Here is a 24,573-nt window from a genome sequence, read left to right on the forward strand (position 1 = left end):
GCTGAGCTTTCGAGTTCACGTGCACCTTTCCTGGGTGGGATGTCTCATTCTAAGGATGTTGGACTCCGTGGACTGTGACAGGGGAAGCAAGGAACTGGTTTTATTCTCTTTAGTGCTTCTTCACAGTCTCTGCAGGCTGGAAGTGCCTCCTTCTAGAAGCGACATCAAATCAAAAGGAGATCTGAGATTTTCAGTGTTGTGGTTCTTCTCTTTGCACAGCTGGTGCTTCTCAGAGATGTTTCAGATGGGGAAGTGAAACCCCCAGCTTTTATCTGTGGAGCACTGCGTGTTGATTGCTTGAAGTATCGCAAACTCCCAAGTAGTTAAGTGAAATTTCCAGGAAATTACCATTATTTAGGTCAGCTAAGTGATTTTGAGCTGCCTTTCGTGTGTATCTGTTTCTTGTTGCAGCCATACTTCAGAAAAAAAAATGCACTTGAAAGAGCAAAACGCTTTGTTTGTGACAGAATCATGGAATGGTTTGGGTGGGAAGTGACCTGAAGATGTCATTTCAACCCCCTGCCATGGGCAGGGACACCTTCCACTATCCAGGGTTGATCTAAGCCCTGTCCAATCTGACACTTCCAGGGATCCAGGGGCAGCCACAGCTTCTCTGGGAAACCTCTGCCAGGGCCTCCCCACCCTCACAGCCAGGAATTCCTTCCCAAATTCCCATCAATCCCTGTTCTCTGACTGTTTGAAGCCACTCCCTGTGTCCTGTTCCATCAATCCCTTATCCCAAATCCCTCTCCAGCTCTCCTGGAGCCCCTTTAGGCCCTGGAAGGGGCTCTGAGCTCTCCCTGGAGCCTTCTCTTCTCCAGGTGAGCACCCCCAGCTGATCCAATCCCCCATCCTCAAAACAATTCCTTCTTAGGTGAAGTTTCCCAGGTTATGTTTTAGTGCAAGGGAAATGGCCTCAAGTTGCACCAGGGGATGTTTAGGTCGGATATGGGGAAAAAAATAGTGGAAATGGTTGTAAAGCATTGGAACAGCTTCTCAGAGCCGGGCTGGAGTCACTAAAAACGTGTGGATGTGGCACTTGAGGGCATGGCTTAGTGGTTGATGGTTGGACTTGACGATCTTGGAAGACTTTTCCAGCCTTAACGACCGTGGGACTGTGTGAAATCCAGCAGAGTCCTTGGAGAAGGCTGTGCTGCATGAAGTGTGTGGCACAAAATGAGAGCAGACAGGAGTTCCCCCTGTGATGGAGCGTTTTAATTGAAGGCAGCAGGGCGCGGCGTTAATGGCAGGCAGAGCCTGTCCCTGTCCCTGCCCGGCTCGGTGGCACCTTGGAGCAGTTCCTGCCAAGCAGCATCGGGGTGTCAGACCTGCAGGAGATCAGGGCTGGAGGCTCTGGCAGCTCCGGGTGGTTATTCCGTGAGCGCTGTGCGCAGTGCTTGTTTTCTATGTGACTCTGCCTGTGCTGCTGGGTGAGGCACAAGGGTTTAGAAGGACCCAGGACTGAGTGAAGCTTCACGTTCTGCCTCCCTAACTTGGGGTGATCCCCGTGAACCACCAAGGCCATGTCTCTGTAACTTGGAGTGATCCCAACAAGCCACCAAAGCCTGGCTCAGAGTGACCCCCATGAACCACCGAGGCCTGGCTCAGTGACCCCCACGAACCACTGAGGCCATGTCTCCCTAACTTGGAGTGACCCCCATGAACCACCAAGGCCATGTCTCCCTAACTTGGAGTGACCCCCATGAACCACCAAGGCCATGTCTCCGTAACTTGGAGTAATCCCAACGAGCCACCAAGGCCTGGCTCAGTGACCCCCATGAACCACTGAGGCCATGTGTCTCTAAATAAGCCACCAAGGCCATGTGCCCCTAAGTCGGAACGATCCCCACGAGCCACCGAGACCATGTGTCCCTGAGTTGGAATGACCCCCATGAGCCACCAAGGCCATGTGTGTCTAAGTTGGAACGATTCCCATGAACCACCAAGGCTATGTGTCTCTAAATTGGAGTGATCCCCACGAGCCACCAAAGCCATGTCTCCCTAACTTGGAGTGATCCCTACGAGCCACCAAGGCCTGGCTCAGAGTGACCCCCACAAGCCACCAAGGCCTGGCTCAGTGATCCCCAGCGAATCTCCAAGGCCACGTCTCCCTAAGTTGGAATGATCCCCACGAGCCACCGAGGCCATGTGTCTCTAAATAAGCCACCAAGGCCATGTGTCCCTAAGTTGAAGTGATCCCCACGAGCCACTGAGGCCATGTGTCCCTAACCTTGAGTGATCCCCATGAACCACCAAGGCCATGTGTCTCTAAATAAGCCACCAAGGCCACGTCTCCCTAAGTTGGAATGATCCCCATGAGCCACCAAGCCTGGCTCAGTGACCCCCATGAACCACCAAGGCCATGTGTCTCTAAATAAGCCACCAAGGCCTGGCTCAGTGATCCCCATGAGCCACCAAGGCCATGTGTCCCTAAGTTGGAACGATCCCCATGAACCACCGAGGCCATGTGTCCCTAAGTTGGAGTGATCCCCACGAGCCACCGAGGCCATGTGTCCCTAAGTTGGAGTGATCCCCATGAACCACCGAGGCCATGTGTCCCTAAGTTGGAGTGATCCCCACGAGCCACCGAGGCCATGTGTCCCTAAGTTGGAGTGATCCCCATGAACCACCGAGGCCATGTGTCCCTAAATAAGCCACCAAGGCCGTGTGTCCCTAATCTGGAACGATCCCCACGAGCCACCGCGGCCGCGCGTCGCTGCCCAGGGCAGATCCCTGGAGCAGCAGGAAGCAGGCCTGGGCTGCTGTGTGTGAAGCCTGAGCAAATGGCTCATTTGCATGGTGGGTTCACATGTTTGCAGAGTCTCTTTTGGGCTATAAAGTGCTCGGCTTCACTTGCTGGTGAGCAGGTGTTTGGCAAAGAAAGAGCCCTCACACCATCAGCTGGGAGAGAGGAGGAATCTGCTACCGGAGTGTTGATTCAGAAGTCATGGCTGCTGTTCAGGAAACTTTTATTGGAAGTGTTTTCTGTAGTTCTTTTCCTTGAAAATGGAATGAGAGACCTGCTGGGCTCCCACTCTTGTGCTTGTAACTCCCTTCTGCCCTGAGAGAAATCCTGACCCCACCCTGGCTGTCCCCTCCTGTCAGGAGCTGTGCAGAGCCACAAGGTCCCCCCTGAGCCTCCTTTTCTCCAGGCTGAGCCCCTTTCCAGCTCCCTCAGCCCCTCCTGGTGTTCCAGCCCCTCCCCCAGCTCCGTTCCCTTCCCTGGACACGCTCCAGCCCCTCAATGTCCTTCTTGTGAGGGGCTCTGAAGTGTCCCCAGGGCTGGAGGTGCCTCAGCAGTGCCAGGCACAGAGGGGCCATCACTGCCCTGGTCCTGCTGGCTGCACTATTAATTAATTAAATTAGTCAGTGTTGCCTTGTCTCTTAGTTTCTGTGGAGTTCTCATTTATCTTTTTACTGTTTGCAAGGTTTCCTTTAGGATTTAACTTCTGAAACAGAGCCACAACTCCAGATTTGATTCAGACCTTACCAGGTGCTCCAAAGGGATTCTTGGGCTCTGTGGTGGTTTTTGCTCATCCTGGTGTCCTGTTTGTATCTGGTGTGTTCCTGATGGCCAAATGGATGAGCTCAGGTTCTTTTGCTCTTTTTTTCCTGACTCCATGGATCTCTGAGGTGGCTCTGGCTGGAGCTGTGGGACGCTGCTCGCTGCTCACTCTTCCTCCTCAGCATTCCCACATCCCTGTCTGTGGGTTTGGGTTCAGGTTGGCGAGTGGGAATGATCATTTTTTTAAATGCTCCTGCAGCATTGCAAGCTTTCATCCTGAAAAAATGAAGCCTGTCTGCCCTTTCCTCCTGGAATGGTTACAGAAGGGTTTTAGCTTTAGGGAGAATATTGGACAGGAGTTGCTGTTGGAAGGCAGAGGTGCAAATGGGATTTCCTAAACGCAGCCTTGCTCCAGCTCTGTCCTTGTGCAACACAGGGGCAAAAATAGCAGTTCTTTCTGGGAAAACCAGAGCAATCTGGGAAGGTTCCTGATAGTGCAGATACACATTTTCCAGGGGGATTTTGGTGCTGTGGGAGCTGGGCACAGCAGCAGCCACGGCATTGGAGTGGTGAGGGACTCACAGATCCCTGTGCTGCTGCTGCTGGCTCTGGATATGGAGATGGGAGAAAATTCTGGCAAGGGGTTCCCATTTCTACCACAGCTTTTTATTCCAGACTACCCCACGCTGCTTCCCCGCTGTTGAAGCCCCCGTGAGGGGTTAAATCATTGTCTCAGCAATTCAGAGTTGATGTGGAGTGAGAGTTTTGGACTGGAAGTTCTGTTATTCATTTGTTTTGGCCTTTGTTTTGAGGACCTCAGAGCATTTTACAAAGAACGACCTCTGGAAAACCAGCAGTAGGTCCTGGGTACTGCAATATGTTCTCTTCTAAAAAAAACCCCAAACTTCAGAGCTGCATGACTGAAGGGTCAGCAATAAGCACCCTTTCCTCCTTCCTTTCATTCGTTTGTTGTGTTTAACTTGTTGGGGTTCAATGCCTTTTGTTATGATTACTTTTTTTAAGCTTCAAGTTTTGAGTTTTTGTACCTTCCTGGCTATTCTTGCTCCCATGCTCAGACTTTATTTCAGTCAGAGCTATGAAGTGGTTGAAGTCAGACCAGCACAAGATGATTAATTCTTCCTGTCTCCCAAGATCATCTTTTGAGACTATCAAGACATATGCTCTGAAATAGATTCCCTGGTAGCGTGGGGGTTATGGGAATGGCTGAGCAAGGCTGTGCCCTTTCCTTCCTGTAAAACTGGGATGTTTGGAAGTTGTCAGTCAATCCATTTTTTGTAGTACTTACATCTTTTCCTCGCCTTACAAACAAATTTGTAAGACGCTTTACATCCCGCTGAACGGGAAGTAGCTTTTGATTATATTTCTCCTCTCAGCTGCTATTTGTGACCCCTGAGCTCCCTGGTGAATTCCCAAGGAATGCTGCGGGCCAGGGAACCGGAGCAGAATTCCCTGAGGTTGTGCAGAAGGGTCTGAGGCACAGCTGGGAACCAAACCCCAGTCACCCCACACCCGGCCCTTGCCTTAACTACTGTACAAGAATTTCCTCCTACTGTGCCTCTAATAGAAACTGCAGGGCCAAATTAAGTGGGCAGATTGTAATCACTGCTGCTGAGTTATCCCAGCGGTGGAATTACTGCAGCCCTCTGCTTTTCCCTACTAATTTGGAAAGTTTGCTGCCTCTTCCCCCCGCTCCCCTCCCAAAGCTCCACCTTGCCACATTCCAGGCTCTGCCTTGTGGGAAGAAAAGAGCCCGAATGACCATAAAGAGCCCAGATGTTGTGGCTGGGGGCAGGAAGCACAAGTCAGCTCTCCCTGATTTGTGAAGCTAAAAATAGTGAGAGCATTAATAGGAATTTCTGCCTTCAGCTGGCTGGGCAGCCCGGCCTCTCCAGAGGCACCTTCCTCGTGGGAGCTGTAGCACGTTAGATTAATTCCTCACTGGTTTGGTTCCTTCTTCTATTTGTTACAGGAGTGCCTGCAGGCCTGAGTGCAGCTTAGACCCCCAGCTAGGCACGGCAAGGTCTGAAAGATGCCTCTGGATGAATTTCAGAGTGAGGAGATGTAGTGAGTGACAGGGAGGGGACAGAACCTGCAGCCACGTGGCGCCGACAGCAAAAAAACCTGGGGTGAGTTGTTTGTTTTCTGTTACCAGCAGCATGAATGTCTTCAGCTCTTCCCCAGCCCAGTCGCTGGGAGCTGTGGGATGGCTGATGCTTGGTGGAAAATTGGGAAAAGCAGGCACTGTCCCTTCCTGAAGCAGCACAGGAGCACGGTCTGTCAAGGGTGGATGCTTGGGATGCTCTGTCTGGGTGGTGAATGTCCTGCACAACCTTCCAGAGTCACTCTAAATCCTCTTTTCAGTGATTTCATGTCAGGGGCAGCCAGTGGGAGAGCGCATTTGGGCATCTGGGGAGTGTCTGGACAGCATTTTCCAGCCTTATGGGTGGGGTGGGGAGGGTGGGAACAACGTGATCAAAGTGGCTTTTGTTCCCTGCAGCATAGATTATAGTAATGTTGCTATGGCCACAAATCTCCCTCAAATTGCTGCAGACAATTCATGAATTTCCTTTTTTATTACATCCTAACGCTGAAAAACCAGCAAGGCTGCCAGAAACCTCTCCCAGGGAAATGTGTAACCGCTGGAGATGTCAGGAGGCTGCAGGAGGGGCTGGCATACAGGTAGTGTGAGTATTGCTGTGCTGGGGGATGCTGTAAAGGGAATCTCTTGTTGCTGGAACTTTGGGATGTTTTTGAGGTGAAGTAATTAAATTAACCCAAAATATCTAGCTGCTCACTTTGATCCCATGACTCCTGATTAATTAGTTAGTCCCATCTCCAGGGTAATTGGAGTATCAGCATGCCTGAGTCCTCGGCAGTCAGCTTTATCCTGTTTTGCTTCCTTTCCCAAGGAAAATGTGTGGTCAGGAGAGCCTCATCTGTGGTTTCTGAGGTTGTGCTGGGAGATCCCTGACTGGGAGATCCCTGGCAGTGCTTCCTGCTGCTGCAGCACAGGAGAAGTTGTATTTTTCCTCCTCTTTGTAGCTTTGCTCGCTCACAACCTGGACCTCCAGCAGCATTTGGGTACCCTGAGCACTGGGGGTGAGGGATTTGTGGTTGGTTTCTTTCTGGCTTAAATCACTCATCAAGAACTCTTGTCTTTGTGGGCAGAGAGGGAGGGAGAGGGGAGGAAGTCAGTTTTGGCTGCAGCACACCTTCCTCACCCCACAGTTCCCCGGGAATTGGTCTGTGGGGGTTCTCTCAGGGCTTGGGAAACAGGGCTGGATACAAGACTCCTAAACACCACTTGATCACTGCCTTCTGTGGCCCTGGGCAAGTCATTTAAGCTCTTTCTTGCCTTAATTGGCCTAATTAGTGCCTTCAAGGTATCTCAAAGTTCTGGTAATTGTTGCTTTTGGTTGTACACGAGGCAGTGACCAAGAGCCCGGGGCATGTTCAGCCTGGTTCCTTGTTAGTCTGCGGCCAAATAAACATCAAAACTCCTTTTGCTGTTTGATGTGACAGCTGGGAGGCGATGATTGAGCTTAAAATCCCAGATGGTTTGGGCTGGAAGGACCTTAAAGCTCATCCCTGCCACGAGCAGGGACACCTTCCACTGTCCCAGGTCACTCCACGCTGGCCTGGGACACTTCCACAGCTTAACCCAAAGCAGGGCTGTGGCCATCCCAGCACTCAGATTGGGCTGCTGTGACCTTGTCTGAAAATCAAACCTCATGTTATTTTCATCAGTTTGTTCATTTGATCCTCATTGAAACCCATCCTTGCTCCTTGTCCTCTTCTGGATCATGGGGTAGATTTTTTGGTTCCATGTGACAGAGCACGAGCTTTACTGCATTCAACTCATTAATTTCACAAGCTTAGACTCACATTTTGTGTGTCTACAGTTTGTATTATTTGAGGAACTGCCAGATTTGTGGTTATTAAATGTGATGGAACTTTTCTACCTAAGAGCAGAAATCATGGGAACACAGAAATTTGGGTTTTCAGAGACTCTGAAGATGTAGTTCCAACCCCCTCCCATGGGCAGGTTGTGCCCTTCAAGTGTCTGGGTAAAGCCCAGCCAGTGTTTTGAATCTTTCATGTTGATGGTTTGTTCTTCTTGGTTTTTGTGGGTATTGTGGGTGTAGTGTAGTGCTTGTGTGTAGCAAGGATCAGCGTTTTCAGGTGACTCTACACAAGGTTTAGGAAGAAATCTTAATGCATTTACTGGAGCCTCCTGAGCACTTCTGTGATGAGCCAGAGAAGGACAAATGTGTAGGAGCTGAGAAGTGGAATGAGGATTGTGGTGGAGCTGGAAGCAAAGGAGGGAAGTGTCCTGGATGAGGAGACATGTTCAGTTTGTGGGCAGAGGCCATACATCCTGATTTAATTATCTTTTTTTCTGTCCTGTGTTTTTTTTTTACTTCCTTCTCGTGCCGTTTGCACTCGCTGTACCCACATTTTTATTTAATTTCTAAGAAGAGAAATAAAATACTCTCCTTTTTGGCAGCTTCAAAAGCAGGAAATCCTCATTACTGTGGTGTGGCTTTATCAGCTCATTCTCACACTGAGCTTTGCCACCCTCAAGTGCCCTTCCCACGGCACAGTGAGCTCGGGCTGGGCTGCTGGGGCTCTCTGAGCTCCGTGTCTGGCTGGAGAAATCCAGGCTGCCCTGAATGGACAGACTTGGACAGCTCCAGCACCCACTGACCTGCTCAGGGCAGTTCTGTTGTCCCACACCCATGGTGAATTCTCAGGTTCACCCCACAAATGGTCTTGTAACTGATTGAGCCGGAAGATTTATGTTCAGGGGAAGTAATAAATCAACTCTTTGCCCAGCACTTAGTGTGCTGAATGTTGGTGTGGTGTTTTTCTTCCTCAGAAGTGGAATGCTTGGCTCAAGCAGGATGTGGATCTGTTAGAGTGGGTCCAGAGGAGGCCACGGAGCTGCTCCAGGGCTGGAGCCAGGCTGGGAGAACTGGGGGTGCTTCCAGAGAAGAGAAGGATCCAGGGAAACCTCAGAGCCCCTGAAGGGACTCCAGGAGAGCTGGAGAGGGACTTGGGACAAGGGATGGAAGGACAGGACACAGGGAATGGCTGCACACTGCCAGAGGACAGGGATGGATGGGAATTTGGGAAGGAATTCCTGTCTGTGAGAGTGGTGAGACCATGGCAGAGGTTTCCCAGAGAAGCTGTGGCTGCTCCTGGATCCCTGGAAGTGCCCAAGGCCAGGCTGGATGGGCTTGGATCAGCCTGGGACAGTTCAAGGTGCCTCTGGCCATGGCAGGGAATGGATTTTTTAAGAGTCTTTGCCAAGATGATCTTTCAGGTCCCTTCAACCCAGACCATTCTGTGATGATTTGAAGTGTCACAAATGTGTGCCAAGTGTGGTCCTTTGTGGTCTCTGTGGCCACATGCAGCAAACAGCACACGTGGCTCCATGTCTGTTCCCTGTGAGAGGGATGGATCTGTTCTCACCCACAACTTGCTGATTTTTCCTTTCCTTCTTTTCCTCCGAATTCTTGGCTGCCAGGCTGAGGTGGGCTCAGGAGCTATGTCATAAAAAATTTCTGGCTCTAATCCCTCAGTGTGCCATCAAAATGCAGATAAAAAAATACTGCAGGTCCTCCTTGGTGTGCGTGTGGAGGCAGAGAGGGGCTGGGAGGTGGATTTTTGGAGGAAGGAATGTGTGGAAATCTTTCCCAATTCCATCCCTGTAATCCGTGCTTAACATTCCTGTTCTGTGCTTCAGCCCCTCACCTTTAACTGGAGTGCTCTGAGATTGCTTATCTGCAAGAGATGGAGGTTCATTATGTTAATTGGCCCTGAAATGACTGCATCAAATATCAGTAATTGCTATTATTATTCTGCTCTTGTTGTGTCCTCGGGTTTCCAGGGAGCAGAAATTAGAATGGAAATCTGCTTTTCGTGCTGTGGTTGCCGGCAGAGCCTCACGTGAGGTTGGGGTTTCAAGAGGCTGTTGAGTGATTCTGGTGGCAAAGAGTGGGACTGGTGACATGGAGAGGGGAAAGATCCCTGCTCAGAGATGTCTGTGTTTAATCCCAGCTCCAGGAGAGCTCCCTGCTCTGACTGAGGGTGTCAGGGCTGTGAATACAGCACAGACACGGCCACTTGCCAGATGAACTATGGATGTGTGGCTGGAAAATTGATTTTAGGAGGGAGCAAGCGTGGAATAAACTGGTGCTGCCACTCCTGACTGTGCTGCCTGAAATTGTTTGGAGAAGGGATAACTCCTTCTGGCATGGTGTGTCTGCCTGCTGCTGACAGCACTATTTCTACCCAGTTATGAGATCATTTTTCCTCAAAAACTCTTCCCTCCCAGCTCTTGGCTTTGTCCAGAATGGATTTGTCCCTCATGAGGCAGAGTGGAGCTTTCCTGATGGTGCTGGCAGGAGTGAGCCTGGGCATAACTCGATCCTCTCTAAGCTGCAAAGCAGAGCAACATTTTGGTAATTTGCTGTAATGGGATCTCTGTGCTCAGCAGAATTTGTAATGTTGGTTGGGATTTGGTGTGGATGGGAGGACGTGGGAAAGAAGGGAGGGTGGCTGGATAATTCCTCCTGAGGGGCAACAGTTGGGCAGCAGGGACAGGACACAGGGAACAGCTGGGGGGTTTAGGTTGGATATTAGGAAAAGATTCTTCCCCCAGAGGGTGTTTGAGCACTGGAACAGCTCCCCAGGGAAGGGGCACGGCCCTGAGGCTGGCAGAGCTCCAGGAGAGTTCGGACAACGCTCTCAGGGATGCACAGGGTGGGATTATTTGGGTTGGATTGAGATCTTTGTGGGTCCAACTCTGGATATTCCATGCTTTGCTTTTCCAAGCATTACTTTACTTGGCAAAACCAAAGGGATCTGCATCACCTCTCCAGCAGTGGAATCAGAGATGAGCTGGACCATCTCTGGTGCTCATTAAAAGCTGAGTTCCAGTTTTGGAGGTGCTGTGAGTTGGGAAGAGCGTTACAGCCATGTTACAGCCATGTGGGATGCTTTAAAATAATGGAAAATATTGAGTTGCAGAAGGAGAGCTGCTTGGAGGCAGTGGATGAGAACATGGTGGGCAAGGGAATCCTTTTTTCTCTCCAGCTGCCTTGTGGATGCCTGGAGCTTTGTGAAGAAATTTGCCACAGTCTGATGCACTCACTGTGGAATTAAGGACAAACTTTGATGCTACTGTTTTAGGACTGTTTCCTTATTATTTGAATCTTTGCTCAGAAAAAACTCTCAAGGTTTTTTTCACCATGTCTCTGAGTCCTCTCTGAGCAGCACAAGACACTGTTGGCCTTTCAGTGGAGTCAAATTTTCTGAAGTTTCACTTCTTTTTATTTAATTTTTAATTTTTTAAAAATAAAATATCCCTTGGATTGAAGTTGGGATGATACAACTTCCATCTGGGAACTATTTTAGATGTAATTTGAAAAAACAGACTGTAAAACACACACTCATAAGAGCAGTTTGTCCTTTGCAATGTACTAGAAAATGATTCTCAGCAGCCTCTTAATGCCCTCTGCTCGCCTGTATTTAAGCTCCAAGACATGCTCAGAGACACAGTTACAGTGGATTTTAATACTGAGTCACACATAAATTCCCAGTATGGATCATTTGGGGAGGATTAATATGGAGAATATGTTAATAGTAAAGAATTTGAAGCCATTGCAGATTTTGCAGCCCTGAGTGTGCACGAGGAGCTTGGTGACCGAAAGTTGCTGTCCTGTTTGGCTTGAAGATGAGATTACTCAAAAATAGTGCCTTTAACTCTGGAAATTGTGTGGTTGTGCACAAATACTCCTGCCTTAGAACCATGGAATTCCAGAATGGTTTGGGTTGGAAGGGACTTTAGAGGTCATCTCATCCCACATAATGCATAACAATGTCCCAGGCTGCTCCAAGCCCTGTCCAGCCTGGCCTTGGACACTTCCAGGGATCCAGGGGCAGCCACAGCTTCTCTATTCTATTCTATTCTATTCTATTCTATTCTATTCTATTCTATTCTATTCTATTCTATTCTATTCTATTCTATTCTATTCTATTCTATTCTATTCTATTCTATTCTATTCTATTCTATTCTATCCTATTCTATCCTATCCTATCCTATCCTATCCTATCCTATCCTATCCTATCCTATCCTATCCTATCCTATCCTATCCTATCCTATCCTATCCTATCCTATCCTATCCTATCCTATCCTATCCTATCCTATCCTATCCTATTCTATCCTATTCCACTCCATTCCACTCCATTCCATTCCATTCCATTCCATTCCATTCCATTCCATTCCATTCCATTCCATTCCATTCCATTCCATTCCATTCCATTCCATTCCATTCCATTCCATTCCATTCCATTCCATTCCATTCCATCCCATCCCATCCCATCCCATCCCATCCCATCCCATCCCATCCCATCCCATCCCATCCCATCCCATCCCATCCCATCCCATCCCATCCCATCCCATCCCATCCCATCCCATCCCATCCCATCCCATCCCATCCCATCCCATCCCATCCCATCCCATCCCATCCCATCCCATCCCATCCCATCCCATCCCATCCCATCCCATCCCATCCCATCCCATCCCATCCCATCCCATCCCATCCCATCCCATCCCATCCCATCCCATCCCATCCCATCCCATCCCATCCCATCCCATCCCACCCCATCCCACAATTCCTTCCCAGTATCCCATCTAACCCTGCCTTGTGTCCTGTCCTTGTCCCATTCCCTGTGTCCTGTCCCTCATGGCCCTATCCAAAGGTGTGGCTCAGTTTTCTGCAGATTTCTGGAACCCAGCTCCCCACTTTTGGTCTTTTAGCATTCCCCGTGCCTCCAGCTCTAGTCTGGGCAATTTTTTGGTGCGAGGCAGGAGCGAGGCACCACTTCACCTAAGGATTTACCAGCTGATCCCATCAATTTTCCATAGGGTGCCACTGATTTCCCAGGCTTTGATTTGATGCTGTTATTCATGAGCATCTCCCTCAGCCCCAGGGAGGTCCCTTGATTAAGTCATTAGTGCTCCGTGGGACCTCATGGGGAGCCCAGGCTGCCTCAAATAATGAGTTGAGACAAGATTGGCAACTTCTGATTCTTTATTTTTCATGGTGGGCTTGGTTACGGTGCCATCTGATTTTTGTGAGAGGATTTCTTTTGTTGCTTGGCGTGGAGAAATAAAATTATGGCAAAGATCATGTAAAAACAGTGTCTGGCCATGTTTGACTTGCCCTTTCTCTCCTTCATCCCCAGCTTCAAGGTTTGCTGCAGACTTAAAAAAAAATATAAAAAAGCCAAACCAAACATCAAATTGCTTTTGAGTAACGTGAAATCCTGATTATGGAAATGTGAATAATGGATCACAACACGCATTCATCTTCTGCCTGCTCAGAAATCCTGCTGGTGGCCTCTGCATGGGCATCTAAAGGGAATTTTATAAAACTTGCTGGGGTGGCTGTGTGAAACCAATACCTTCATGGTTAAAATGGTTGGTTTGCAGTGCAAAGCAGCACTGATGTGTATTTTATAGACAAATAAACAGTTGAGATCTTTTCCAAAGGACCAGGCAGCCTAAATTGGGTATTGCAGCAAAGCAAACCAGCACAGAAGGATGGGTTGAGGAGCCCTGAGAGGGGATTGATGGATGTTCTTCATCTGGGAGAGGGGAATGGTGGCATTCCTAAGCTTTTCCTGTGTTTGAAAATCCTGTTTTCAATTGTTGGTATTATGCCAAACTTCAGGTACATTCCAACATTCCAACTAGCTGGTTGCTGGTGTTTTTTGGGAAGACTGTAATGCAAACTGTTCAGCTGCTTTGGAGGATGAGACTGAGAAAATTCATTTCCTTACAATTAAAAATAAATACAAATAAAGGCAGAGTGACCAATTTGAGTGGTGGTGCCTCTGCACTTGGGAGCAATGATGGGATGGTTGGCAAATACCTCGTTTGCAGTTCCCATAAAAATCCACCAAAGCTGGGCCAGTTTGGAAACACTGAGGGAATAACAGCAGGGAATTAAGAGGGAGAGGAGGGAGAAAATCTGTATTTCTTAATCATCACCAAATACCACCCTCGGGTTGTATCCTCTCCTCGCTGTTCCCATGGGCTGTGTCATTTTGGGGAAGCTGCTGGAAACAATCTCTTCAGAAATATTCTTCCCAGGGCACTGGTTTTGAACAGCCTGGATTTAGTTTTGCAGGGATGATGGAATTCAGTGGGACCTGCCCTCTCTGTGTGTGAAAATACATATGTATATACTGGTGTATGGTGGTGAAGATGATAAAAAAGTGTTTGAGGATGGGGTTTGGAGCAGCCTGGGATAGTGGAAAGTGTCTCTGCCTGTGGCAGGGGGTGGAATTGGATGAGTTTTTGGGTCCCTTCCAACCCAAACCATTCTGTGATATATTAAAACCTGAGGCATCCCCTCATGAGCAGAAGCTCCCGGTCCTTGCCCATCTTCTGAGCCTCCTGTCCTTATGGAAGGACAATGCTGGTGCTTTAAGAGCTTCATCCTGGGCCAAATGTGGGTTGAAACATTCAGAAGATTTTAGAAAACACACCTGTACAAACTGTGTTTCTGTAGGAATCCAGGCTGGAGGTGGGATGGTGGATTGGACAATTGGCGTTTGGAGCCTCATGGGGGACAATGGGGATAAAATAATTTATTTTTCTTTTGGTGGAGGCGGTGGTGACCTGCAAGAAAAAGAAATCTGGTGAGGCAGTACAGACTATTTTGGACCTGATGCAGGAAGTTTTTCCTGGCACAAGAGCTGAGGTGACCACACGTGTCCCCCATGCTCAGTTAGCCCAGCAGGAATGGATGCAGGAGATGTTCCTGTGTAACAAACCAAACCAGCAAACAACCCTTGGCTTCGAGATGTGGCAAAATGCAGCAGAACTCTGGACTTCACAGCCTTCTGACAAAGGTTTTGTATGTGCTGAAGTCCCAGAATTAATTGTCACTGCTGGTGTCACCACTCATTGTTCCTGTGGTGACAAAGGCCTGCAGGAGTTCCAGGCAGCAGGAGGAAAATGTGACAGTCACTGAAGGATGATTTGTCTTATGTGCTGGGCAAACACTTAGATTTGCCAGTTTTTCAGGTTATTTTTGTTTGATAGCGAGCAGATAAGCAGATTCATTTTTTTAAGGACCGCTTCTTGTGCTTAATCAATTTTCTCTTGTCTGTAGTGAAAAGAAATTGAGTGTAAAATTTGTGCTTATAGGGAGGAGTGGTTTCTCCGTGAGCTGCTCTGAACAAATCCATCTTTGTGTGACCAGGCAGCATCGGGGCTGTCGTGAAGATGGTGTGAGCCACTGTCTCTGCTGTTTTTTCATCAGGATAGGAAATAAAATTCATGGAAAGGTTGTGATTAAGCTGTAAATGTGATCATGGGAGTTCTTAGGAGTAGCTGCGTCCTGGCACTTGTGATTTTCATCAAGTACAGAGAACAAGAAAATCTGTGGAGTTCACAACACCAGTGGAGTAATAAATTGCTCCAAGAATATGAAAAATGACTTGGAGCAATCCAGATGATTTTGAAACTGGAGGATGGAGTGAGCCATTTATGGGCACATGAGCTGGGAAATAGCAACAAAGGATGTTTTTACACCAAAACCCGAATTTCTGAAAATAATGTTCAAGTAGCTTATTTAGCTCTGATATCCGTGTGTTAAAATAGACGTGGGAAAAGTTGGAGATCCTGCAGAAGGAGCAGCAGGGCAGCTTTTGGATCAGGGTGAAAATATCTAGAGTTGAACTTTTAAACTCTCCCACAGTGCTTATGGGTCAGGAGGGAGATCAAAACTTGAATCCCTTCTCTGGGGAGAGGTTGGGGAGAAGCTGCTTGAAAGGTGACATTGAAAGGTAGACATGGGCTGGGATTAATCACTGGAGCAAACTCCCAGGCAGAGATGGATTTGCTGCCTCTGAATTTGTCTTTGGAGGTTGAATTTGCTTTTTATTTACCTGTGTCAATGCTGACATCCGGAGAGGGTGACACCAGTTTGGTGGCAGCGAGCAAAGGAAGTTTCCATTGCCTTTCTTGAAGACAAAATCTCAAGGCACCTTTTCTGCTGTTGGAAGATGCTGTTGTGGAGCAGAGGGTGGCTTTGCACCATAAAATCCTGAAAATTCTTGCTTGGATCAGTTCCTTTTGAATGAATTTTGGCAGTGGGCTGGGAGCTCAGGGCAGTTTTCTGGAAGGGGATTGTCACCACTTCTGTGTGTTTGTTCTTCCTGCTGGAGAAGGAAGAACTGTGCCAAGAGAGGTTCTGATGTGCCTCGAGTTATTCTTTGCAGCAGTTCATTTACCCCTGCTGAGCATCCCTGAATTAATGGTAATTCTCTGTGCCAGGCAGCTGGTTTAAGGTGAAAAGGATTTGTAAAATCCCCAGCTGTTGGTTCAGGTGAGGAAAAACACCAAGAACCTTAATTTGAAGGTCCAGTTTTTATCCCTGAAGGTCTTGAGCCTCTGAAGTGTGTGCAAAATTATTTCTTTAATAAAGTTTTTCTGCGTTAGATAAGGGGGGAAAAAATTCCTTCTTTCCTCTCAAAAGTAAATCCTATCATGGACTCATTTAGGTTGGAAGACTTCTCTAAGATTATTGAGTCCAGCTGCTCCCCCAGCACTGCCAAAGCCACCACTGATCCGTGTCCCCAAGTGTCACATCCACACAGCATCTAAATCCCTCCAGGGATGGGGGCTCCACCACTGCCCTGGGCAGCTCTGCCAGGGCTGGACAACTCTTGGGGAAGAAATTATTCCTAATACCCAGCTGAAATATTGTCTTTTGTCTTGTTACTGCTTGTTGATAAATGTTAGGAGTAACAGTTCCACGGTAAATGTCCTGTTTTCCTCACCCACCCTCATTTCCACGTTGGAAATCTCTGTGCATTCCTTCTTTTCCTACGCAAAGCCCTGTCTAGGTTTGCAGACTTGAGCTTGCTGAGGGAATTTAGGGATTTTTAAAGGGAATCTTTGTCCCTTTGGGCTTTCAGTGGTCACTTGGCCATCCAAAGGTCAAGGTCGAGAGTTGTGTCTGTGCTGCAAGAGGGCAGGAAAGGGGAATTTTGGCATCTGGGGTGGGTGATTGGGAGCACAGAGCTCCCAGTGGAGCATTTCCAGTGTGAGTTACACCCTGCCTTGTGTGCTGGCAGGCTCCTGCTCAGCTGAAGGTAAATTATCAGCTTAAATCCCTTTCCCTTCTGGTGACTCAGCAGCTTTTAGGGCATCTCCAGCCTGCCTAAATTCGGATTGTGAGTCTGAACCCAGCCCAGCAAAGTCTGAAGGTACAGACAGGGTAAGGAAAAGGCAGAAGAAACTTGGCAGGTTTGGACTTGACTCTTGGGGCCAGGGAGGATAATTTCCCAATTTGTTTCTGGGAAATCACTTGGTTTTGTTCAGGTTTATGGAAGAAATGAACAGTTTATCCTTCACCAGCCTGTTAAAATTCCTTTCTCACAGCAGGATCATAAAATCTTTGACTTTCTCTCTGCTTGCAACAACAGGTTTTAATTTAATTTAATTGTGGGGAATAGGGGCTCTCTGGAGTTTCCTTGTGGGGATTTCTCCCTTTTGTGTTATCCCACTCATAATATCAGGATTCCCAAGCACTCCTTCATTTCCAGCTCTGCTTTACACGTTCTTTTCTGGAGGATTAATATTCTGGGTAACCTCTGTGCATAAACAATTCAGGAGCAAATACCAGAGAGCAAATGCAGTTAATAGACCCTGATGGTTTTTTGGCCATTTTTATGGGACATGTTGCCTGAATTAGCCTGGGGAACTTTTCTGCTCTTAAATATCAGAGCTTGATGGGATGTTTTGTGTTGTCCAAACATCTGCTGGACTTTGGCATCTCCTTAATGGCACTTGGAGTGTGAGTGCCAGGAATGCTTTCCAGAGCCGTGGATCTGGGCTTGTGTTGCTCTGTCTCCATCGTGCTGGCCTTCAACTCAGGTTGGAGCATCCCAGGAATGATTTCCTGGGCATATTTCTGTGTTAGGTTGCAATATTTGCCTGCATTAGTGCAGGAGAATGAGCTTAAACAATTGTACTGAAACCAAGTTTTGGATTGGCAGTGGCACCTCTGACAGTGGGAGAAATAATGGTGGTGCAGGCAGGTGAGGGAAAGAAAAAACCAGCCTGGATAAGAGCCTTGAAAGAAGGGAAAATGGGGAAGCAAGTGGAGATAATTGTCAGGGAAGAGTGAGATGGAAGCAGATTGGGAGGTTTTTGTGACCAGGAGTAAAGCAAAAAGCTTTTTGGTGAACTGTGAGAGGATGAGCAGAGGAAAATGGACAAATTTCTTTGGCTGGTGAAGAAATGAGGTCAGAAAAGAAAACTGAGAGCATTAAATATCCCAAGATGCCGTTTAGTGCTGTGTGTTCCCTCCTGGCCTTCCCAGCCCCCATGAACAGGGATTGCTCCAGGCCACCCGGGGCTGCAAATTCTCCATCCCTGTTTGCTGCAGGGCAGGAGGAGATCTGGGTACATATCTGAGAGGCTGGGTTTAATTTCCAGGAGGATGTAGGTCTTGTTTATGTTGGAGCAGCGAGCAGGAGAGGCCAGGAGGAGACCATGTGTGTAAGAGCAGGGCTGGATTCCCTGTGGAGCCCTCCTGGGCATCTCTGCACAGCTGCTCTCTGCATCAGGCATGAAAAAACAACAACAACAACAACAAAAAAAGGCAATTTAAATGTTCTTTATAAAAGATTCCAACAACAAAGTTCTGTTTCAAAGGATGGAAGGCTCCTTATCCACTAAATTCATCCCATCATGTAGATTCCTGTGATCTCCAGAGACCTTTAGGAGCTGCAGCTCACCACATCAAAGGAGTGTCCGTGGGGCTTGGAGTACAAACATGGAATATTCAGGTGCCACAGGGGGTTCACAAGGCTCTGAGTCCGTGCCCAGGGAGCAGATATTCCCTTGCTAAGACACCATCTGACAGCCTCCCCCTTCCAGACAACTCTGCAGCAAAGGTGACCTGAAAAACTTTTTGTGACGCATTAAAACATGTCCCAGACTCAAAAATGCCAAAGTCCGGGTTTAAGAACTTTCCCTCTGCTTAAAAGATGTTTCTTTGCAAAGTAAGTTTTGCTTGTTCTGACGGGTTTTAAGCCCTGGGAACCATGGACCTCTCCTGGGACAATGTCTGCATGTGCTGAAGGGGGACAGCTGAGAATGATCCGTGCTCCAGGACTTGTGGGGCAGCATCTGACATTCTGCTGGCTTCCCACTGCCAGAGGGCAGGGCTGGTGGCATTTTGGGAAGGAATTCTTGGCTGTGAGGCACTGGCAGGGGTTTCCCAGAGAAGCTGTGGCTGCCCCTGGATCCCTGGAAGTGTCCCAGGCCAGGTTGGGTGGGGTGAGGATGAGGATTTCTCTCCTGTGCCCGTGGCACAGAGTGACCGAGGTCCTGCAGTGTCCCCTCTGTGCTGAGTCAGGATCAGTGCGGTGACCCCACGGCCCTGAGAGCCCCTCCAGGACTGTCAGCCTTGGCTCTCCCTCCCTGCCAGCACCCCAAGAGCTGGGATAGGGTGACCCACTGACGGAGCCCAACCTGGTTCAGGGGTTCCGTGTGGTGGAAAAGTCTCTCCTCCAACCTGTGCTTCCAAAGAAAGGCTCAGCAGTCTCTGTTGTTCGGTCTCAAGGCAGTTTATTGCAAGTTATCTAAAAGATTTTCTTCTTGAGCTGCTCAGTTTGCTCACTGCTCAGGCAGAGGCACACACACACCCTGACATCCTCTCTGACTCCCGACTGCTTCTCCTTCTTCTCCTTCTTCTCCTTCTTCTCCTTCTTCTTCTTCTTCTTCTTCTTCTTCTTCTTCTTCATCTTCTTCTTCTTCTTCTTCTTCTTCTTCTTCTTCATCTTCTTCTTCTTCTTCTTCTTCTTCTTCTTCTTCTTCTTCTTCTTCTTCTTCTTCTTCTTCTTCTTCTTCGTCTTCTTCGTCTTCTTCTTTCTTCTTCTTCTTCTTTCTTCTTCTCCTTCTCCTTCTCCTGCTCCTCCTCCTCCTCCTCCTCCTCTCCCCGCCCAGGGCTGCTGCTGTCTTTTATATGGTACATTACGTGTTACATGGTTACAGTTTTCCCCCAATACCTATTACCTATATTAAATGGTGCTTTTCTATCTTTTATATGGTACATTACGTGTTACATGGTTACAGTTTTCCCCCAATACCTACTACCTATATTAAATGGTGCTTTTCTACTCTAAACCAATCTGTGAGTGCCAACATCACCCAAAAACTTTGAGGTAAGGAAGAAGAAAGAGGAAGGACATGACCAACCTACATCCCTCCATCTTAAAACCTCTGACCCCCATGTACAAAACCAAAACCCCCCTGTACAGCACTCAAAAATTCTTCCCTTTACTTTGTGACTACTTCTACTCTAATATCTAAACTTTTGTGACTTCTTGTTCTTCCTGCAAGGTTGGTAAATCGTTCTATGGTTCAAACCCAAAATCACAGCTGTTTCCAGCTGCTGCCAGGGTCTCAAATGCTTCTGACCTGGACCCGGAACATCCAAAAATGTCTGAGGGACATTTTGAGTTCCAACAACCCCCGTGTGTTTCGTGGCTTGCTGTGTGTGGGAGGAGATGGGGACCCCAGGAAAGCTCAGCACCCTGGGGAGCAACGGGGACACCAGGCTCAGTCACCCCAAAGCTGCTGCCCAAAGCCCTGCAGTTCCTTCTGCCCTCCCACAAAGTAACATTTCCCATTTTCCCAGGATGGTTCCCCAGTGGGATCTGGAGTCCCGTGCCAGGCCAGCAGCCAGCAGAGTGCAGAATGTTCCTCCCCTCCAGCCCTGCAGTGTCCAGGGGATGAAAACCAACATCTCCCACCAGCCTGGCGTGGTGAGGCTGGTCCTCCCGTTCAAGGAATTAATTTGCTTTTTGATCATCCCTAGGGAAGAGTCCAGCAGAGCCCTGGGATGCTGTTGGGACAGGTTCCTGCTGGCTCAGGAATCTTCAAAACATTTCTCCTCTGTCCAGCACTCCTGGAGGCTTTCCTGGACTGGGTCTGTGCTGGGTCGTGCTCCTGACCAACTTGTCACCTGCAGATGTGACAGAGCACTGCTGGCTCCCAGCGCTGGGGAGAGTCACAACGTGTTTCTGTGTGTTCCTGGGGTTTGCCAGAGCTGCAGAAATCAGCATTTCCCCATTTTATTGCTTTTTGGATCCCCCTCCCCTTCTGCAAACGTTTCAGAATGTGCCTGTCCCCGTGAGGGAACAATTTGGTGGCATTCAGGAGTTGCTGAGTCTTGAACAGCTTCTGCTGGTCCAGCCACTTCTTTGAAAGTTGGAAGTTTTGGGTACTTTTTTTTTTTTTTTTGCTCAAATAGCAGCTTGCAGCGGGCCAGAAGCTGTTGTGACAGTGCCTCTAAAATCCTTAAGCTGCTTGAATCACTCCAAGGAGCCAGGCAATAAAAGAGCTGGAATAAAATGTATCCCACAATGTCCTTCACTTCTGCTGACAACTGCAGTTTAAATCACTGGTGCAACCTTTTAGCAGAGCTGGCTTGTAAAAACGAATAAAATATAAAATGATGTTAGAACAGCGACTTGCCACCTCTTCTCTGGTGGAGAGTAGGGAGAAATCACTGTTTTTTGGGGGGGTGAACCTCTACTTTAATGACACTCATCAGAATAAAATGTTAGTATATGCAGGAATTTTTACATCATATTAATTATATAGTGTTTATTAGATAAGGGCCTTCACTTTAATCACGAGGTGGCGTTTATTCTATGAAGAGTTTGATGTTTTCCAGTGTTTACATTAAAATTAGGCTTTAAAAAAAAACAAACTCTTAAGCTCTCTTCTAGTGGAAGATGTCCCTGCCTGTGGCAGGGGGTTGAAATGAGATATTTGAGGTTCCTTCTAACCCAAACAATTCTGTGACTCTCAGGAGAGTTGGTTTGTTTGGCTGATGGATTTGGGCATCCCTTTGCCAGAAGCTCTTGATTCCTTGGCTTCTTTGCCCCAAGTGGCTGAAGTTTCAGGGACTCAAAATAATCGGTGGCTTTGAAGAAAAAAAAAAATGCAGATTTTTATTTTGCAAACCATCAGCATTCCAAGCTTGCCATAAAACCTCTCCAGAGCTGGGAGAGGCTGTGCAGATGCTGGTGCAGCGTGGGTGAGGTTTGGAGTGGATCTTTCCCGGGTCACGTTGGGGTGAAACCCTCAGCTGTGGCTGTGGAGTGACATCTCCACTGGTGATTTCTGGAGAACTCTGGGAGGAACTTTGCAATCAGGGAAGGAAGGAGGGCTAGAAGGGTCCTGGCTGCTCTTGTTTCTGCAAACATTCCGTAGCATCTGCTGGTGGAGCGCTGCCAGGACCTGCAGCCTGCCAGGAGAGACCGGCTCCCATCACGATGTGTTTCCTTCTCTGCATCCCCGAGATGTGGGCACTGGGGAAGTGTTTTGCCAGCTGAAATCAGCGGGATGGAAGGGGATGGAAGGGGATGGAAGCAGCCTTTATAAGCAGCACCAGCCTCCAAGGACCAGCCCTGACTCCCTGGCCAGAGGCTGCGAGCATGGAACGCATTAGTGAGAGTCAGGGTGGGGAGAGGGAGGCCGAGATGCTCTGCTGTCCCAGAGGCTGTGTGGGAGGATGAAGGCAGGATGTAGATGATCCTTTTTGTTTGAAAACAGATCCTTTTTGTTTGAAAACAAAGGGAAATGCCACTGACTTCGCCCTCCTGGAGCCTCAGGCTTTTCTTAACAAAAGGTATTTTATTTTTCTTTTAATTTTTTAATCTGTTTGTCTGCTGAGATCAGATGGGTTTGGTTTTTTTTTGCAGCAGAGGCGTGGCTGAGAGAGGATTTGAGCTAGGGAAAAATCTGGATGAAGAATTGGTGGGAATTGCTGGGCTTGAGGCTGGACTTGGAGGGTGGAACTCGTGGTGTGGCACGGAACAGGTCGGGCTGGGTGGCTTGCAATGGTCCTCTTGGACTAATGGAGATAATGACTTTAGTTAATATTTTTGTGGGAAATAATCTCAGGGATGTAACCTGAGAGCTGTCGATTATCAGGAGTTGTACAGGGAGAATTTTGTGTGAAGTGAGCTGAGAATGCTGAGGATGCCTGGAAGCAGCCTCAGAACTGATGGAGCAGGGAGCTGATGATCCACCTCTGATCCAAATCTTGTAGATTCGCAATATCCCTTCTCCAGGTGGTCTCATTTGTGCCTCGTGCCCCATTCAGCCTCCCTTACTCCCCAGCAGCCCAAATTGTCAAACTTGTGGGAGCTTCCAGGCTTTAGACCACATCATAAATCACAGAATCTCAGAGTGGTTTGGGAGGGAAGGGAAGGGACCTCACAGCTCATCTCGTTCCTGCCATGGGCACCTTCCACTCCCCAGGTTGTCCATCCCTGTTTGGAGAGGTCCAGAGGGAATGTTTGTGTCAGAGTGCCTCTCTTGCACGATGCCATGCATGATTTATTTCGTGAGCCCATGTGGTTTTTTCTGTGTTTTTCTGTTAAACAGGAGGGAAACCCTTGAGATCAGCGCTGGGAGAAAGAAGAGAGGTGGCGAAGGAGTCGATGTGGGATGAGCCAAGGAGCTGAAGGACAACAGGTAAAGCACAAAGGAGCTCTGCAGTGTCAGGCTGCCCTGTGCCTGGGGTTAAGTTGCTTTTTCCCTTGCTGGATTTTAACATAATTTACCAAAACATCTCACACCCTTCTAACAACACTCTTCTCCTCCCCATAGTCCGGTTGAAATAATGTTGAGATGAGAAAAGCTTGTAAAAATAGGGCAGGACCATCACAGTGTCACCCCCAGAGCTTTAATCAAGCTCCTTACATATTTTTTGGCCATCAGCTCTTTCATTTAATCATCCATTAATTGCTGAAAGTTTTAGCCAAATTCATTTGGCAGAAGCGCAGGCGAAGAAGCAAAAGAATATTTCACAATATTCTGGTTTCAGCAGTTTTCAATTCTGATTTTAAAAGCAGAGTTGAATGAGCTCAGTGTCTGTGTGCCTCGGGATCCGAATCCCTGCACACAGCTCAGGGGGATGTTGGGCTCTGAACATTTTTCTTCTTTAGCATCATTCTCTGGGCAGATTCTTGTCCCCAAACTCTTTGTAATTGAGGTGTGAGGATCAGTCCATGGGTGCTGCTCACAGCTCTTGTGGGGGTGTGTGGTTGTCTGGGAGCCTTCCAATCTCACGGCAGAGGCTGGAGTTGCTGCCAGCAGCACATTTCTCCTTCTCCAGTTTTCTTCTGGCTCCTGTAAGGAAGCCAGAGGATGAGATTTTGTGCCCTGTGCTGAGCTCCTTCAGGCAAACTCGGGCTCTGGAGTGTTGTCAAAACTGCTGATGAGTTTGGGCTCCAGGGAATGGCATTTCCTGGCACAGGGACACAAGGACACCACGGGGCAGTGGCATCCTGCACAAAGCCAGGCTTTGGAGTGGAAGCAGAGCCACCAGAGTTACTCCAGTTGGAGTCTGGCTGCTAAATCTGATTCCTTCTCTCAGGAAAACTTGGATTTTGGGCTGTGGTCCAGCACAAAGCACATGAGGTGCTCTCGAGGTCCCTTCTGGCCATGAACTCTGCTCCAGTGACACATGGCCAGTTCAGGCCCCTGCTTTGCCTCCCTGACAGAGGATTTCTCCAGGAGCTCCGTGTCCCTGTGAGCCGTGCTTGGAGCATCTGCTCTGAATATTCTTGGGCTGAACTGCTTCCAGCAGGCTTAGCAACTGTGCCTGTGATTTCCTGCAGGAAATCCAACAATGCAGGGTGGCGTGTAGCTTATGGGGCTGTGACTATCAAACCATCATGGCATTCTTAAGTTGACTTTTTAATTTTTTTTTTTTTTAACCTGTTAGCTGTCTCCCCACCCCCAACCCCATATCTGTGCATCTGTGGAGTTTTTCTTCCTGCCTTGTTCAAGTGAAAGAGTAAATCCTTTTTGATTTATTCCTGAGCAGCCCTCGAGCTCAGCTCCTGTGAGAGCCTGCTGACTTGGAGTTCAAAAGATCTCACGTCTCTGAGGCCAGGCTGCGGTCTTCCATCTTGCCTCAAAGTTAAAC

The 24,573-nt window shown here is 48.3% G+C and overlaps 1 protein-coding gene across 7 annotated transcripts in view; it reads left to right on the forward strand.

Annotated features, from left to right (window-relative positions):
- EXTL3 (exostosin like glycosyltransferase 3) overlaps positions 1–24,573 on the forward strand; it is a 138,233-nt gene that overhangs the window by 62,997 nt on the left and 50,663 nt on the right. For 5 of the 7 annotated variants that reach the window (XM_032747526.3, XM_041714965.2, XM_072926251.1 and 2 more), the window contains exon 3: positions 23,025–23,114. The exons of 1 other annotated variant lie outside the window; for it this stretch is intronic. The gene's annotated coding sequence lies outside the window, so the exon portion shown is untranslated. Of the gene's footprint in view, positions 1–5,495; positions 5,653–23,024; positions 23,115–24,573 lie in introns of all 7 variants that reach the window. One more of the 7 variants, XM_030269869.4, reaches the window with a different exon arrangement.

Source organism: Taeniopygia guttata, chromosome 3 (genome assembly GCF_048771995.1).
Source record: "Taeniopygia guttata chromosome 3, bTaeGut7.mat, whole genome shotgun sequence".
Lineage (NCBI taxonomy): Eukaryota > Metazoa > Chordata > Aves > Passeriformes > Estrildidae > Taeniopygia > Taeniopygia guttata.